Source organism: Metopolophium dirhodum, chromosome 1, assembly GCF_019925205.1.
Source record: "Metopolophium dirhodum isolate CAU chromosome 1, ASM1992520v1, whole genome shotgun sequence".
Lineage (NCBI taxonomy): Eukaryota > Metazoa > Arthropoda > Insecta > Hemiptera > Aphididae > Metopolophium > Metopolophium dirhodum.
Window position 1 is genome coordinate 20,352,016 of NC_083560.1, and position 18,420 is coordinate 20,370,435.

An 18,420-nucleotide genomic window follows, 5' to 3' on the forward strand; every position below is an offset into this window, starting at 1 on the left:
GATATAACCGAACCGTTAATCATTCAAGATGTGTATTTTTTTTTTTATAAATCGAAAATTATCTTATTTGCGTTATTAGTTTTTGTCACATTATCATTGACTGTCTCGTTTTATCATTTATAGTGTGTCGACCCCACATACATCGATATAGTACTATATAGCGAACTTCCACTGTGAATTGAAGCACCAAGGTCGGGGGCAATTGCATTGTATTTCATATGACAAATAAGATTAATTACGATTTATTTCGTATGGTATTTTATTATTTCTAAACCTGTAGTTTTAAAAACAAAAAAAATATTTTATGTAAGTCATTTTATATTTACTATTTTATTTTACCATTAAAAACGATGTTGTTCCTAATACATTTTGTATAATGAATGAAATGTTTTGCCCCCCGAGAAAATGGCGGCCGTCGACAACTGAGCTTCACTTGAAAACAATGTAAATTATATATGAGTACCTTATCTAGTTAGTATATAGATATCTGTGATCAACCCACAGAACCGTGCAAATATGTCGTGGGACCATTTGACCAAATTCAATGACGTGTTCATTAGGCTACTCAGGTGCATAGGCCAAAAAATTACAATTATTCTTATAACAGAATTTTTATAAAGATTTTTATTAAATTTAGATTTTTTATCAATCATATTTTTATTAAGGTTGTTTATCAAATTAAGATTTTTAAATAAATGATTTTTTTTATCAAATAACGATTAAATGAATATTTGATAAAAAATCTAAATGAAATAAAAAAACTTTAATATAAGGACTTAATTTGTTAAAAATCCATTATATTTAAAAAATCTATATTTTATAAAAAAAACTTAAATAAAAAATGTTTAAAAAAAATCCATTCCATTTAAAAAAATCTATATTTGATAAAAAAACTTAAATAAAAAATGGTTGATAACGATTATTTTATAAAAAAATGTAAATTGAATAAAAATCTTACTACAAATCAATAATAAATCTGTTATAAAAAATCATTTTGATAGAAAATAAATATTTTACATATAAAATCGATGATTCGTAAAAAATATATTTAATAAAAAAAATGTTAATTAATAATCTAAATTTGTCAATAAAAATGCATATATTATAAAATAATATTTATAATGTAATAAAAAGAATAGATAACAAATCTTCATTTGATAAACAATCATTAATTCATAAAAAAAACATCATTTGATAAATATTCTGTATTTAATAAAAAGATTCTAAATTGAATAAAAAATCTTTATATAAGGAATTTATTTGGTAAAAATTCCATAATATTTTTAAAAATCTATATTTCATAAAAAAAATTCCAATAAAAAATGATTGATAAAAAAATCATATTTAAAAAAAATTTCTGTTATACACTCCAAACCTAACCTAACCAAATATATTTAAAAAAATTGTGTTTATTGTTATTTTTATACCATTTATAGGTTACATGGAATATTTTTGAATAAATTACTTACATTTTTTAAGTCTATAAGTTCAATAATAGATGAACTACTATTTGCTATCATCTGTTTACTAAATGTGCTTATTTTGGACCATCTGTATCTGTATGGGGGGGCTGCGTGAACTTGGCCCCTCATAAGTATTTTTGGATTTATGGGCTCTACGACGAATTGCAATTTTTTTGGTGAGATATGCAATTAATTACATAAAAATTTCAAAATGTTGATACCAGTTTGAAGTCTGTGGGACCATTTGACCAAATTCAATGACGTGTTCATTAGGCTACTCAGGTGCATAGGCCAAAAAATTACAATTATTCTTAATTTAGAATAAACGTTAGGTAATACTCACTAGTACTCCATTCGAAGTCTTAACAAATATCATATAATACAATTATTAATATTACGTAACAGTAAAAATAACTAATAGTTGAAAACGATTGGGATACAGTTAAACCATTTAAAAATAAAAATGTTTAAATGAACATACCAATACCAATGCATAAAAACTAGTCAGGCGTTTTAACAACATTTTGATTATTTTTTTTAAATTTATTTTTAAATTTTGTTGAATCAAAAAATGTTCAAACATTTAAATACAATTAATTTAGACCTAAACAAGTTTTGAAAGGAAGTAGATGGTAGAAGTTCTCTAAAAAATATAAGAAACGAAATGGTATAATAAAATAGGAAATTATTATAACTTCCACATTTCCTAATACTTAAAGAAATATAACAATTATTCTTAAGTGTCTTATAACTCAAAATCAGCCAACGAATAGTTGGTCGGATTGCTGGACTCGATCGGCCAAAGTCGGGGGTTGCGTGAACTTCGCCCCCCGACTTTTGTTTTTAATTTCTTAGTTTTCTGCTGATTTACAAATTTGCAAATTTAGTTTACAATTAATTTACAATTAATTACAATTTGTTCGATGTCGATAGATCAAAGTCGGGGGGCTGCGTGAACTTGGCCTCTCTAAACTTATTTTTGACTCAACGGCCGAGGGGGGTGTTTAAAAATTCTGGTATGAAATTAACAATTATTTACAATTAATTTACAACTATTTGGAATAATTTTGAAAATGTTTGAACAAAGTCGGGGAGCCATCTTCATTTAAGTCTCACCGTAGGGTATATAATATACGACGACAATATAAATTACCTATAATATGTATAAATATAATACTTGTTGTAAGGAATAGTACATTGGTTAAATGGTTGGATTAGTCATAAAAATGTTATTGAGTTCCTAGTAAATTTACTAATAAAAAAAGGTGGATAAGTGGATGTCGCTCTGCTGTACAGTAGGTTACAAGTGGGTCACTGTAATGGATGGTGTTAAATTTGAATTTAATGATATATCATTGTATAAGAAAAACGATTCTGAGCAAAAACAATCAGTCAGCCTAAGATATTACCAAGTATATTTGATGATATTATTGTGAATAAAGTAATTTATATAGAACCTATTTACGTGGAGCCTTGTTTTAAATTTTCAATCCTTAGCCATAAAAGTTAAACATTTTATAAATTTTTAACCACAAAATAATTAATAAATTATAAATTTGATAAATGTTGTCAAAATTTGAACTTTAAATGCTTATAAAAAAAATTGTGCCTATGTATTTTTAATATTTTTCAACTGCTATTAGAACGATATATTAGGAGCCTTATATTAAATTTTCACGCTTTTTACCCAACAAATAAAATGTTATTGATATTTATAGAAAATAAAACTAAAAAAATTGAAAATTGACAATGTCCGTAAACAACTCAAAAAGAGTCAAAATATTTTCAAAATTTTATCGTGTATAGAAAATGTTAATATAAACATTCAGTCAAATTTTCATGTCCCTACGGTCATTTGTTTTAGAGTTACACCAAAACCAAAATCGATTTTCTCGAAAACAGATTTTGCGTAAAAATTCCCGTTTTTCCTTAATTTTTCTTTTGTTTTTCACGTCGCTTTTGAAAACTACTGAGAAATTTTTACTTTTGACCCCCCAAAGTACCAACTATATTCACTTTCCTATCAGAAAAGTTACTGTTGAAGAAAATCCAAGCACTTTTACTGTCCTAAAAAGTGATGTCAGACAAAAAATTAAAAATTAAAAATTAAAATAAAAAAAATAAAAAAAAAACACACATTATTGTAAAATCAATACATTCATCGTTTCGCTCAAAATCTAATATTCAAGTTACATAGACATAATTATTTTGTATATACGTTTAAAGCTCAAATGTTGACAAAATTTCAGGGCTTGAAACCGATTTCAAAACCGGTTTCAGAAATCGGTATAAACCGTTAAAAAACCGAAACCGAAATCAAAATCGAAAACGAAACCGAAAAAAATTGGATACCGGTATTATAATCTAAAACCGAAACCGAAAAAAATTTGATACCGGTATTAAAGTCAAAACCGAAATCGGAAAAAATTGGATACCGGTATTATAATTTAAAACCGAAACCGCAAAAAATTGGTTACCGGTATTAAATATAAATTCAAAACCGAAATCGGAAAAAATTGGAAACCGTTGTTATAACTTATAACTCAATTTTTTTAATTTTAATATTTTAAATAATGCTTTTTTTTGAATTAACGTAAATTATTTTAAAATGTACGTAAATACGTAAATTGCATTGATACACCCATGGGATTATGATTAAAATGTTGATAACCATTTCATTATTTGAAAAATTATTATAGTTGTTTTATACTTTTATTATAATAGTAATGAATAATAAATAATATTAATAATAGATATTAATTATTTATTGGGCAGCACATTTGACAGATGACGGCCCGTATATGTGTCTATTAATTTATTAGATTGTTATTTAATAGTATTAAGCTGTTAAATACTGAATAGTACAATACTATTATAATCAAACTATAAAATATAAATAATAAGAAAATCATATAATAATTACTGCTAGAATCAATTATTTATAGAGGTACAATACCAGGAAAAACTGAAAATAGCACAGGTTTTAATTTGTGTGAGTGATCGTACGACCATCACCGCTACTGCAGTCTGTAGGCCGTGGGGAGCAGAGACAATAATAATAACACTAATATAAAAATAAATTTAAAATATATAATATTGTTTAAGAATTATTTAGTTATTAAAAATAACTGTATTTTTAATTTTTCCCTAGTGCCCATACACTGTATAGTGTACCTATATAATATATATTTCGATATAGAATATTTTGAAATTTTCGTACTGTTTGCAGTAGTGCAGTCAGCGTGTTTGTCGTTCATTATAGTGTAGTTCCTTATCGGTTTACTTTTTTTATGTACAACTTGCAACTTAATAATTACGAGTCCATCCACGACAAAAACTTTTTCAATTTTATTTTTACTAAATGATTTATTTACTATAAATAAAGATACCTATTACCTACATCAGGTTGTTTCATTAATTACATAAGAAATCATGGGTAGAAAGAATACCAATCCTGTTGGCCGTTTATTTTTCACTTTTAATAATGAAACAAATGAGTCCAAAATATGTACTGTTGAAGGATGTATAAAACCTATTTTACAAAATCACTCCTATTGAAATATTGCTCTTATTTTTATCAAAAATTAAAAAATCATATTAAGTATTTAACTATTTAAGTATAATAAAACTATTTATAATTATAACTTAAAGTCTGCTTTAAATCCGTTTTTAAAAATGTAGAAACCAGCATACAAAACCGAAATCAAAACCAAAATTTCCTAATATCGATATTGAAAAATTGAAACCGAAACCGAAATTTCCTAATACCGGTATTGGAAAGTTGAAACCGAAACCGAAATTTCGTAATACCGGTATTGAAAAATTGAAACCGAAATTTTGTAATACCGGTATTGAAAAATTGAAACCGAAATCGAAAAAATTAGAAAACGGTATCCAAAATCGAAACCGAAACCGAAATTTCGTAATACCGGTATTGAAAAATTGAAACCGAAATCGAAAAAATTAAAAACCGGTATCCAAAATCGAAACCGAAATCGAAATTTTTTCAATCGGTTTCAAGCCCTGCAAAATTTATAATAATTTCGAAAATGTACAAACTATTTTTCAGTTGGAAATTCATAAAATTCTTCTTTTCCTTAGACATTTTATTAGTAGATTCCCCATAAATCCTTATTCCTTAAATAAAACATAAAAGTTGGAAAGTAACATTAATTTTTTATGGGCATTTGAATTTAAAATTGTTAGTATAGGCTATAGTATATACTTATGGTGTATACTCTATATAGATACTAGAGGTCTGCACGGGCTGATAAATTCCGGGCCGGTCTGGGTAAGCCCGACCCGCGCAGGTCTTTAATAGATACTATAATTATATGAATTGGGCCATTTAGAAAATATGAACATATTTGTACCTAGGTTAATTAAATATAATATCAACACAAGGTATTATTACAATTATTTGCGTCGTATGGAAAGAGACCAGCCGCTCTTGTTAAATGCATGATAATTTTATGGCGTGATGTTGGTGTACAAAGAATAATATATGTGTCTATAGCAATATAAGGACATATATAAATAAAACAGCCGGTGTTTGTGGTGTGTATGTGTGTCTTTTATGCATTCCTATGCGGCTGGACCGATAACTATAGAATTTGTTACAGAGATAGATTAAACCTCTGGGAAGAAGATAGGTCAATTTTTAAAGGGGTAAATTAGAGGTCTAAACCAAGAAGGTGCTTAAACATGGATTTTGAGATTTACGATGGAAACTTATGTATTAATGGTTCCTATAGATTTTAATAATTATTTTTATTATTAAAGCGATAGTCTTATCGGCGCAGTGGCAATTCTATGTATTTAAATATAAAATTACTTAAGTTTTGGTGGACCAATTTTTTGCATTTTTAGATTCTAAACGTAGTTATGAATGTATTGATTTTACAAAGATGTTTTTTTTTTGTGTCTGTCATAACGGTTTGGGGCAATAATACGGCTTCGATTTTCTTCAACAGTATCTTGTTCGATTGGAAAGTGAATTTAGTTGGTGCATTTGGGAGGTCAAATTTTAAAATTCTCAATAGTTTTAAAAAAGCCCGGGAAAAACAACATAAAAATTAAGGAAAACGGGAATTTTTACGCAAAATTAGTTTTTGAACAAATCGATTTTGGTTTTTGGTGTAACTTTAAAGCAAATGAACGTATAATCATGAAACTTTCACTGAACATTTATATTAGCATTTTCTATACACCATAAAATATTCAAAATATTTTGACTTGTTTTGAGCTGTTTACGGACATTGTCAGTCTTTAATTTCTTTAGATTTTATTTTTTTATTGTCAATACAAGAACCTCAATTTTATTAACTACCTAACTATTTATATTAACATATTTTTCTAATCATAAATAATTGGGTACCTACTAATGACAATAATATTATTATTATTGTATTATTGTATTATTTCATACATAATATTATTAGATTCAGAGCAAAGTGATGAAGACAATGATGTTACAATAATGTGAGATGATTTTTTTTGATATGTGTAAAGACACACATGTATGTCTAAATACACGATCAATAATTAAAATTCTGCTTCGATTTTAAATTTCAGTATCTTTTCTAGTGGGAAGAGAGCATTAAAAAAATATGTATCCAGGACAACAAAATCCAAAATACGCCACTGAAAAAACTTTTGAAAGGGTTACCGTCCATTACACGTCTTATACTCTGTCTTAATGAACTTTATGAAAATATATGACAAAAACAATTTTATCTTCCACCGTAATATTAATAAACGTATATGATGAAGAAATTGATTTAGAAGAAATTGTTTACTAATCTCTAGAACCGTTACAGACCGTATACGACCGTTTTTTGAGTTTCGGGTACTGTAGTATTTTGGGTGGTTATTCTTGAATTACGAATTCCAAATTTGTGGTTACGAACATTATTACGAATTGGTTACTAATTTGTGAATCCGTTTTTGTAACAAAAGTTTACTTTGCGGTTCTATAATAATTTGTAAATACAAATTTAGAATTTGTAACTAAAGTATAACAGTTGTCAACAACTGTTACACAACCATGTCCATTTGCAACTGAAATGTGAATTCTACTAACGAAATATTTTAATATAATTACCGTAGTCATAATAAAAGAAATAACATTTTCAATTTATTAATTATTTATAATTCTTTTTAATGAATTTATTTTATTTCATTTCAATAACGTTTAAAATAATTAATAGGTACATTATGCAATATATTAATAAAAAAATTTAAATTTAGTGTAATCAAATAATTGTAAATATAATTAACTCAACAAACTTCACATCGCTTGTTTACACTTTTTATTTACAGCCATTAAATTACTCCCATCTGTCAGTAGACCAATATGTTTATATAGTATAAATACCAGTTGGGTTAATGTTTAACTTGTGGTGCCAGGGTCAGTAGCCTTCATTTGTGTAGATATTTTTGTTGAAAACAATGCAAAACAAAATTGGGGTAAAATACATACAATTGAAAGGTCCAAAAAATCCGCTTCTTCATATCTATCTAAACAGCTAGCATTTTATGAATTGAATTTAAACGAAAAAGAATCATCAATTTCAGTTTATTTTCTGAAAAACGGAAATTTATTTAAAGATCCAAGTATAAAAAAGGTGAGCAAGTGGGTATCACTCTGCTGTACAGTATAACCTAACATATGTATTGTAAGTGGGTTAGGTTACGTTAGGTCACTGTTATGGATGCTGTTAAATTTGATTTCAATGATATAATATCATTGTATAAGAAAAACGATTCTGAGTGAAATGGTCAGTCAGCTTATGATTTACCTTAGTATATTTGATGATATTATTGTGAATAATGTAATTTATATATAACCTATTTACGCGGACCCTTGTTTTAAATTTTCAATCCTTAGCCATAAAAGTTGAACACTTTATAAATTTTTAACTACAAAATAAATATTAAATTTTAAATTTGATACATTTTGTCAAAATTCGAACTTTAAATGCTTATTAAATAAATTGTGTAAATGTATTTTTAACATTTTTAACTGCTATTGTAACAATATATCAGGAGCCTTGCATTAAATTTTCATGGTTTGGTTTTTTACCTAACAAATAACATTTCATTGATATTTATAGAAAAAAACTAAAAAAATTGTATACTGACAATGTCCGTAAACAGCTCAAAAAGAGTCAAAATATTTTCAAAATTGTATGGTGTATAGAAAATGGAATTATAAACATTCAGTAAAATTTTCATTTATCTACTGTTATTTGTTTTTGAATCACTTAAAAATAAGAAAATCGATACATGAAAAATCGATAGTAAGTGAATATCAAATGTTGTAAAAATATGAGTTTCAAACGCTTATAAAAATTTAATTTGACTTTCTAGTAGACATTTTTTTGACTCTAGATTTGAACTCTAAATTCTTATAAATGAAAACTGTGACTAAGGATTTTTAATATTTTTCATCTGCCTTTGAAACAATAACCTAGGAGCCTTCTATTAAACTTTCAAGCTTTTTTAACCAACATATAAAATGTTATTAATATTTATAGAAAAAAAAAACTAAAAAAAATGAAAACTGAAAATGTCCGAAAAAAGCTCAATATAAGTCAAAATATTTGGAAAATGTTAGGGTGTATATAAAATGCTACTATAAACATTCAGTCAAAATTGCATGTACCTACGGTCATTTGTTTTAGAGTTGCACCAAAAACCAAAATCTCGAAAACCGATTTTGTGTAAAAATTCCCATTTTTCCCTAATTTTCTTTTGTTTATCACGTCGCTTTTGAAAATTTCTGGGAAATTTTTACTTTTGACCCCCCAAAGTACCAACTAGATTCACTTTCCTATCAGAAAAGTTGTTGTTGAAGAAAATCCAAGCACTGTCCTAAAAGGTGATGACAGACACAAAAATTTTTTTTAAAAAAACACACATCATTGTAAAATCAATACATTCATCGCTTCACTAGAGTCTAAAATTAAAGAAATGTATGGGTTCAACGATAATTTTATATTGAGTAACACATCATGTGCTATTGATTCGTTGATGGCTGTTTTGGCATGCTTAGCATCCGACAATAAAAAATTCAAAAACATATTATTCAGTTTAGTTAACGAAAATAAATTAATTGAATTTATATTAAATATGTTAAGTTCAACGGTAAAAAAATGTATAAAGAGTTGAATTAATATATGAACATTTTAAAAAACTCGATTTTGGTTGGAGGTATACAACTTATTGATGTCATAGATACAGCAATCAGTTTAACGAATAAACTCAGTGGCGTATTTAGGTGTGGAGGGCATTGGGTGGCAATTGCTCCAGACAGAAATTTTTTTGAGGTAAGCAAATTGCTGTGAGAGCTTTTTTTTGTTTTACACAAATATACATTAGAAATTAAAAAAAGTTATAATTTACAATGTAGTAGAATTAATTTACCCGTTTAAGCAATGCTAAAATTATAAAATATAACTAAAATTTGATGGACCTAAATAATCCAAAAAATGTTTACCAATATTGTTGTTTGTATACTCAACTTGTAGATCATACATCATACATCATTCACGTTTATCGATATTTTTATGACTGATATTTTTAGTAACACTTAATATGGCAAATTGTTTATACAGAAACCTGATCGGAAAAACCTGTAATTCTTTATAGATGGAAACTGAGGAACCTTTTAGATCATACTTAATTGGACAGATTCTTACAGCTTGGTTTTGTCGTGTTACTAATGGTCTGATTGTTTTGTCAGCACAACCTTAACTTTTATAGCTAAGTATTGAAAATTTAAAACAAGGTTCCACGTAAATATGTTATATATATATATATTACTTTATTCACAATTATATCATCAAATATACTTTATAATATCACAGGCTAACCTTCGCTCAGAATCGTTTTTCTTATACTATGATATTATATCGTTGAATTCAAATTTAATAGCATCCATTACAGTCACCCACTTGTAACCTACTGTACAGCAGAGTGACACCCACTTGCCTACCTTTTTTAAAATTTTTTTCCCATCATCGAATATTCCTCACGAATATTATCGTGATATTGTCATCCTTCTTGTGTACAATTTCACTAACGATATATAACGTCGTAAGTAGTACAATTATGCGATTCAATAATTCCTGTTAGTAAAATACTTTATCGTGCAACTCTTAATACGTACGAAAGTTAATCTTGAAATGCATGTTTGTGATACAAATAGTTCCCCCTCTCCCCCTAAATTGGATTTTATACAATTGAGCGTCCTCTAGAGTATGGTGAGGTATAGTATAGTCTAGTGAGGTCCACAAAATAATAATAATAATAATAATAATGATGATAATTGTTGAATGAAGATTATAATATGGATCGACAAAAGTGAATAAACAACACGATTAGTTACAATACCTAATAATAAGTAATATTTCACTATAGCTAAAACACATAATTAAGTATGAAAAGTAAATTGTTTTCTAACAATGTAAGTTCTATGCTTACAATACAAACATGACGTACACATAAGCAATACTATAATGCAGTGTCTTCTAATGCAGAGTGCATATTTTGGTCGTCTTTATATAATATGTGACCTTATGACCCTGGTACAGAAATACGTGGTGATGTGATTTACATTTACAATAACAATATTATGATGCACATTGTACTTTATGTTATATTTTCAACAATAGTCATTTCAAATTGTACTATCGTTAACCGCTCTCGTACGCGGCGGAGGAAAGAGGTGTACAACGGCCATTTTTGTCGACATCCAACGACTTTCTATTATACCGTCGGTAAAACAAAAAAGAAATATAATCTATATACCTAATACTAGCTGACCTTAATCGGGCGTTGCCCGGAAAAAAAATTGTGATTGTTCAGCTCCTTTTGTGTATAACTCGCTGTGGAGTCAATGTCTTTTTAGGTGTAAAAAATATTATATTAGATTCGTTTGTTAATTGTGCAGTATATTATCTATAGAATATAGATATATAGATTATAATATTACCCATATAAATTATAAAACACAAAATATGGTTCTACCTAGCTGCCTTTGTCCTTTATGCTTTCCTATAACGTTCATACAATTGCGATAAAATTGTGTACAGAGATAGATTAGACCTTGGGGAAGAAGAAAAGCTACATTTTGTCGCGAAAAAAGGTAAATAAGACCCGGGTAGGTTCTCAAATAGGGATTTTGACGATAGAAATTTTTGTTTATAAATGGTTGCTATTGGTTTTTACAATAATAATAATTATTATTAACGGGATAATCCTGTGTTTTTTAATACAGAATGTATCGAGTTTGATCCACGGTTTCATTGAACAAATTGCTTGCATTTTTTGATCCTCCAGAGTTAAATTATACACTTAAAAACGCACCACGTTGAGTCCACGATCTACCGCAGGTATAGATTGCCTATATAATAATATACTGCTCACATAATCACAAGCTAATCTCATGGACAACGCCAGTCGGGATGGCTATAAATTAAAATATAAAACCATTTGTACTTAAAAAGACATTGCTTATTTGCTTCCACAGCGTGTTGCAGCCAAAAGGTATTGAACAATCACAAAAACCCAGCAATAGCCGTGTCAGCTAGTTATTATATTAATATTTTCTCAGTGTACCAATCGAGGTAATCGTAGCGACGCACATTTAGAATTAAAGTTGTCTGTTTGAGTGAAAAATAAACATTTTTTTGGTATACCAAAATTGTTTTCTTAAAATATGTGACTGCGAGATCCCTCAGTGCTTTACTACTTTGTAATATTATGTAGTATATAGAATTGTTTTCGTCGACGACAATCATTTACGAAATCGTATACCGTCATCGTCACAGCTACGCCCATATATCATAGTGCGCCGAAAAGTATAAAGCCGCGGTGGTATAAATCCATTCACATACCTAGGTGGCGGTGAGTTTAATTCGCCGATTTTTGAGGGGGTGGGGGCGTAGATCGTTTCCCGAAACGGTTTTTCGCGAACGATCTCTCGCCACCCACACTACGTGGTATTCATGACGCAGCTGGGATTTCGCGGTTTGCGTGAGACACAGCCCCCTACCTCAACCCCAACCCAATCCAACATATTGAAATCCGTGTCGTGTGTACGCAAACATTGCCGAGATGTTTTACAAACATGCCTTATTCGGTGCGTAGTAGATATGTATATATTATATTATACACGTGTACATGCGTGCCGCACGGAAATCCCTCTATATACACACGCACGCCATATAATGTAATAATAATATGACGTTTTTCCAGAGGCCACCTCTAAACATTTTGATATATTGTATATATACACTTTAACAATGTACGACGAGCGCACACTCGCGATGTCGGCAGATTATACGGTACAAAACAATTTCAAGTGCGTAACAATGGGGGTGGGCGTATGCTGGCGGTAGCCCATGCATCGACGATGTACAAAATGTACAATGCCTCAACAATAAAAACCCTTTTTCGGCGGTATACACGTGCATAAAAGACCGATATAATAATATTATGTGTACCCACTACCCATACACCACTGAGGCCCAACCATCTGGCAGCAGCAGCAATAATAACAACAATAATATATTATACCCATGAATAATAATAATAATTTGATGATTTATATGGGGTACGGGGTTCTTTTTGTTATATCAATGCAGGTATTGTATTGTCGACGGTACTTATTGTTCGTTTGACACGATAATGCTACCGTCGCGCGTCGTGCTCTTTATTCCGGCGTTTCTTCCGCAAATCGATTACCATTGTGTCGGGGCCGCGCAAAGCGTTCGGCGGCACTACCCGAATCCGTTATTGTATTGAATTTGGCGAAATAGGCTCATTCTCAGGACGAAGATATCACGAGCGACGTTGGAATGTTGTATATTATAATACTTATACGTTGTTGTGCGTATATTATTAAAGGACGGCGATGAGGCACCGGATTTATAAACGCACCGTTATGGGCGTCATGTCACCGTTATGTCACTGTTATGTCACCGTTATGTCACCGTTATGTCATCGTTATGTCACCGTTATGTCACCGTTATGTCACCGTTATGTCACCGTTATGTCACCGTTATGTCACCGTTATGGGCGACGAAAGACTGCAGCGCCAAGATTAGTAAGGTACTTACTAATTAGAAAAGGTTGAAGTGTTATAATATTATTTGGAATTCAATAAATTTAATATGATATATAAGATATGAATTGTTATATTCATGCCAATATTCTAATAATTAAAAATCTTGCCAATATGTTAATTTTTAGCAATAACAAGTTACGTCCAAATTATAACTGGTAATTGCACCAAATTTTAGAGGAAAGATGGTCGGAATCTGGGTCATCTATTTCACTAAGTGAATAATTACTGGTGACACTTATTATTTTTATACTTTTTCTTACTATATTAATTATCATTTAATAAAGTAAATTACGAGGAAAATTTGTAATCTTATATTATAATAAATAAAATAATATGTTTACATTTTTAACGTTATATTTTCGCTGTAATATTTCATAAGATAACACGAAATCACAATAGTATGAAATTATTAAGAGGATGTCAGCGCACTATTTGTTTTCTCTCTCTGGCCCACGCGTAACATAGACAAAACGCATTTACACGGAACCCGGGAACCGAAAGATGTCGTCCATGTCCAAGAAGAAGAATGATTCGAAAGTCGGTAGCCTGGTTCATGTGTAGATAATTCAGTAGTAAAATTATGATTTGGAGATATATCCCCCCCCAGAACCTTTGTTTAATATCTATTAAATTCTCGTGGTACCTTGGCTATAAAATATTTTAATATTTTAAAGTTAAAATGAATGGACTATGGTTATCGGTTACCACGGTTGACAGATAAAAATGATAAAAACTTACAACTTACGACTTCTGATATTATTTTTAATCACCTAAAACTTATACCTTTTTAGAATAAACACAGAATGAATTAACAATGCTGTTAATATTGTTAATAATTATTATTTTTATAAATTACACAATAACAACGCCTGGGATTTTAATGCTCTAAAAAAAACGCGAAAACTGGTCTAAAAATACCTTATGTACAATACCTACCTAATACTAAAAAAAAATTCACTTAATTATTTTTGTTTTTAATATAAATTTTGTATACCTATCTAAATAATAATATATATTTTGAAGGATACTAAAAAAGTTTTACAAACAGAACTTTCTGTTCGTTTTGGACTTCTTTAATCTAGAAAAACAATTATTGGCCTGTGTAATTTTTTTTATATATAGGTTTACATTATATATTTTATTTACCTGTACATAGTTATAGTTTGTTCAATTTATATAAAAATCATGTAAATGCATGACAAAAATCTAAGAATAAAATTTCATTCAAAATCTTTGAAAATGCCTAAATAATCCAATAATGCTCTTAAAAACAAAAAAAAATACAAACTTTAAAACGTAAAATTGTTATTAATTATGAAGTATTTTTACAATTAGTATATAATAGGAATGCTTTAATAGACTAACAATGTTTTCGGTGCATCAGGATATACTATTGAATCCCGAAGACATGAATAGACATTTTAGCAAAAAAATAAATAAATAAAGTCTTTGTACTATATGAACCATACTGTAGCGGATCTCATCATAGGTGTGACACCGTTACATGATATACTGTAAATTATAAGAATAAATATAAATAATCATAATTATGTTCGTTAGTTCTGGGACCAGTACAGCTACACGCAAGCCAACAAACTCCTGATGACGATACTGTCTTTCGAAATTTTTGTAGTTAATATAAGTATTGCGTATTTAATAAGTATTGTGTAGTAATAAAAAAAAATCAACTAGAACTAAATATTTGATCTATCTTTCCTGAGCTCCTGACTCTCACTGAATTATCTAAATATAACAGGCTCACCAACCCCTTTACAATACATTTAATTTAATTTAATTTTTTACTTTATATTATATAAAGTCTTTGAAAATCTTTGAAACCCATTATTCAACCATTAACTCATTTAATTTATAATAATCAATTATTATATAGGTAATATTATGGTCTATAAAAGTTAACAATCAAGGGGACATATAGGAAGGGAGCTTAGCCTATGATTATTAAATTTATATTCCACCACAGACCTATTCCTAATCAAGTCACTGGTATACATGTTATACGGCGTAGTACGCGCACGTTGCATCCAATCGAATAGTATTTAGTAATATATTATTTGTGTGTTGTGTGTGTGTGTTTCCGTGAACAATGATTTTGTAACAGATATAATTCTTCGTATATATCTATATACAGGGTGATTCTTTCAACGCAAGTAATTTTTCTAAATCTGTTAGTGCTAAGTGGATCGTGGACGCATATTGTGTTGTCTAGACGTTGTTACATGTGGACCGTCAAAACTCCAAAAGATGATGATTTTGAATAAGTTGTAGTCGATTTGAACAGTAAAATGAAATAGTAATTTTATTATAATAATATAAATTGTACTGCAATAGTCGTCTAAGAGTGGCGTGAAGTCGCTCAAATCTTAATGGCTATGGTACATCTGAATATGCTGTGTGCCTGGCCTATCTATATATTATGATGCCGGCTACTTTGATTGAGGTCATTTGGAAAGTTGTTATTGTCGTTGATGCCACCTGCAGGTTCTGCCGCTTCTAATTCTAAATTGATTCTAGTCGCCGAATTTTAGAGGACGACTGGTTTGTGATTGTGCCACGTGTGCCTGGCTGTTATATTGCTTATATACTATGCAAGGTCAATAGATAGTGATGAGTTCGTTGTCTTAATACAATATTATGTGAATATAGTGAATATAATATGACTATAATATAATATACTCCGTAGGACTGTGGCCTGGTGCATATGGTTGAAAGTTAGTCGACGTACGTAGGTACTAGGTTGAATTATATACGAAAAATGCTAAGGGGAATAAATGATCCCAAAATTATTTAAATTTTTATCTACGTAATGTCGTAATAGTACTCGGCTAAAGCAATCTGTCAAGAACTCAAATGGTTTCGAACTTGTAGACGTACCTCGTGGACATTGTTGGTTTCACATGTCAATTTGAAATTGTATACGCCTGACGCGAAAACATATGATGTACAATTCTATATGTATTTATTTTTTAAAATCTTCCTTCTTACTACCTTACTACCTTACTATCTAAACTGCTTTTGAATACGTTTAATAGTTTTATTAACACCTACCTATAGGTGTCCTCCTACTTTAGAATCGTGAAACTGTTTAAATATAATTACTTCTTATTCATTTGTTTACTGAACGCCTTTCACCAGAAAGTAGCGCTATTTATAGCCGTGAGATATTTACGATCTTTGTTAATTTTTTTTTTTAACTATTAAATTTGATTATTTATAGTAGTATGCCATACTGACACAACGTCTCCACTCAGAATCGTTTTTCGTATACAATAATTTATTATTGAATTCAAATATAATAACACATCCATTACAACGACATGCTTGAAAACTATACTTTACAACACAGCAGTAGGTACCCACTTGTATACCTTTTATTATATTGTATTAGGTACCTAAACTATATTTATTGACTTAGTAATTTATCAATGTTATTATACTATGTTTATGTATGTGACGTGTTGTGATATTCATTAATTTAGTAATTCATATTGTTGTAGGTACAAGGTAGAGATGTTCCGGGTACCCGGCAATTACTCGATGGCCGGGTACTCGATATCATATTTAAGACTCGGCTCTTACTCCGCTGCTTACGAATTGCGTCCCGTATAAAAAGGTATAAAAAGGTATAATACTAATTGCGTCCCGGGTTTTTCTTGAGCATGTCTAAATTGCGTCCCCATTATCTGTGATATTTTAAAAGGCGAAATTATTGGTTATTATAGATTATAGATTTAATAAAAACGATTACGTTAGAACTTTGATAAATTTCTAGTGAGTTACGTTCTGTAGACAAACACAATTATTGTCGCAGTGCAGTGAAAACGGTTCACTTATTCACACGTGTTTATTTTTACTAAAAACCAAGTTTTTAACTTTGAATAACTATGGCAAGTGATATTAAAACTACGTACATTTCACCAGCCCCCCCAAACATAATTTTTGACATTTTTTTTTTGCAAAACATTAGTGTGCCATTAGTGTGAATTTGTGTGACTATTTTCAGAATTTGTGCGATACTGGTTTAACCGTAAATTCAAAAATATATATGGGGGGCTGTAGAAATGTTCCCCAGCCCCCCATCATAGAAAAAATTACAATTTTCAAAATTTTCTTTTGCCAAACATTAGTGCGCCATTAGTGTGAATTTGTGCGACAACAACCAGAATTCGTGCGACACCCGTTATACTCGGAAAAATCGTTTTTTCCATTTTGAGCATTTCCCCAGCCCCCCCTCATAGAAAAAATTACAATTTTCAAAATTTTCTTTTGCCAAACATTAGTGCGCCATTAGTGTGAATTTGTGCGACAACAACCAGAATTCGTGCGACACCCGTTATACTCGGAAAAATCGTTTTTCCATTTTGAGCATTTCCCCAGCCCCCCCTCATAGAAAAAATTACAATTTTCAAAATTTTTTTTTGCCAAACATTAGTGCGCCATTAGTGTGAATTTGTGCGACAACAACCAGAATTCGTGCGACACCCGTTATACTCGGAAAAATCGTTTTTCCATTTTGAGCATTTCCCCAGCCCCCCCTCATAGAAAAAATTACAATTTTCAAAATTTTCTTTTGCCAAACATTAGTGCGCCATTAGTGTGAATTTGTGCGACAACAACCAGAATTCGTGCGACACCCGTTATACTCGGAAAAATCGTTTTTCCATTTTGAGCATTTCCCCAGCCCCCCCCTCATAGAAAAAATTACAATTTTCAAAATTTTCTTTTGCCAAACATTAGTGCGCCATTAGTGTGAATTTGTGCGACAACAACCAGAATTCGTGCGACACCCGTTATACTCGGAAAAAT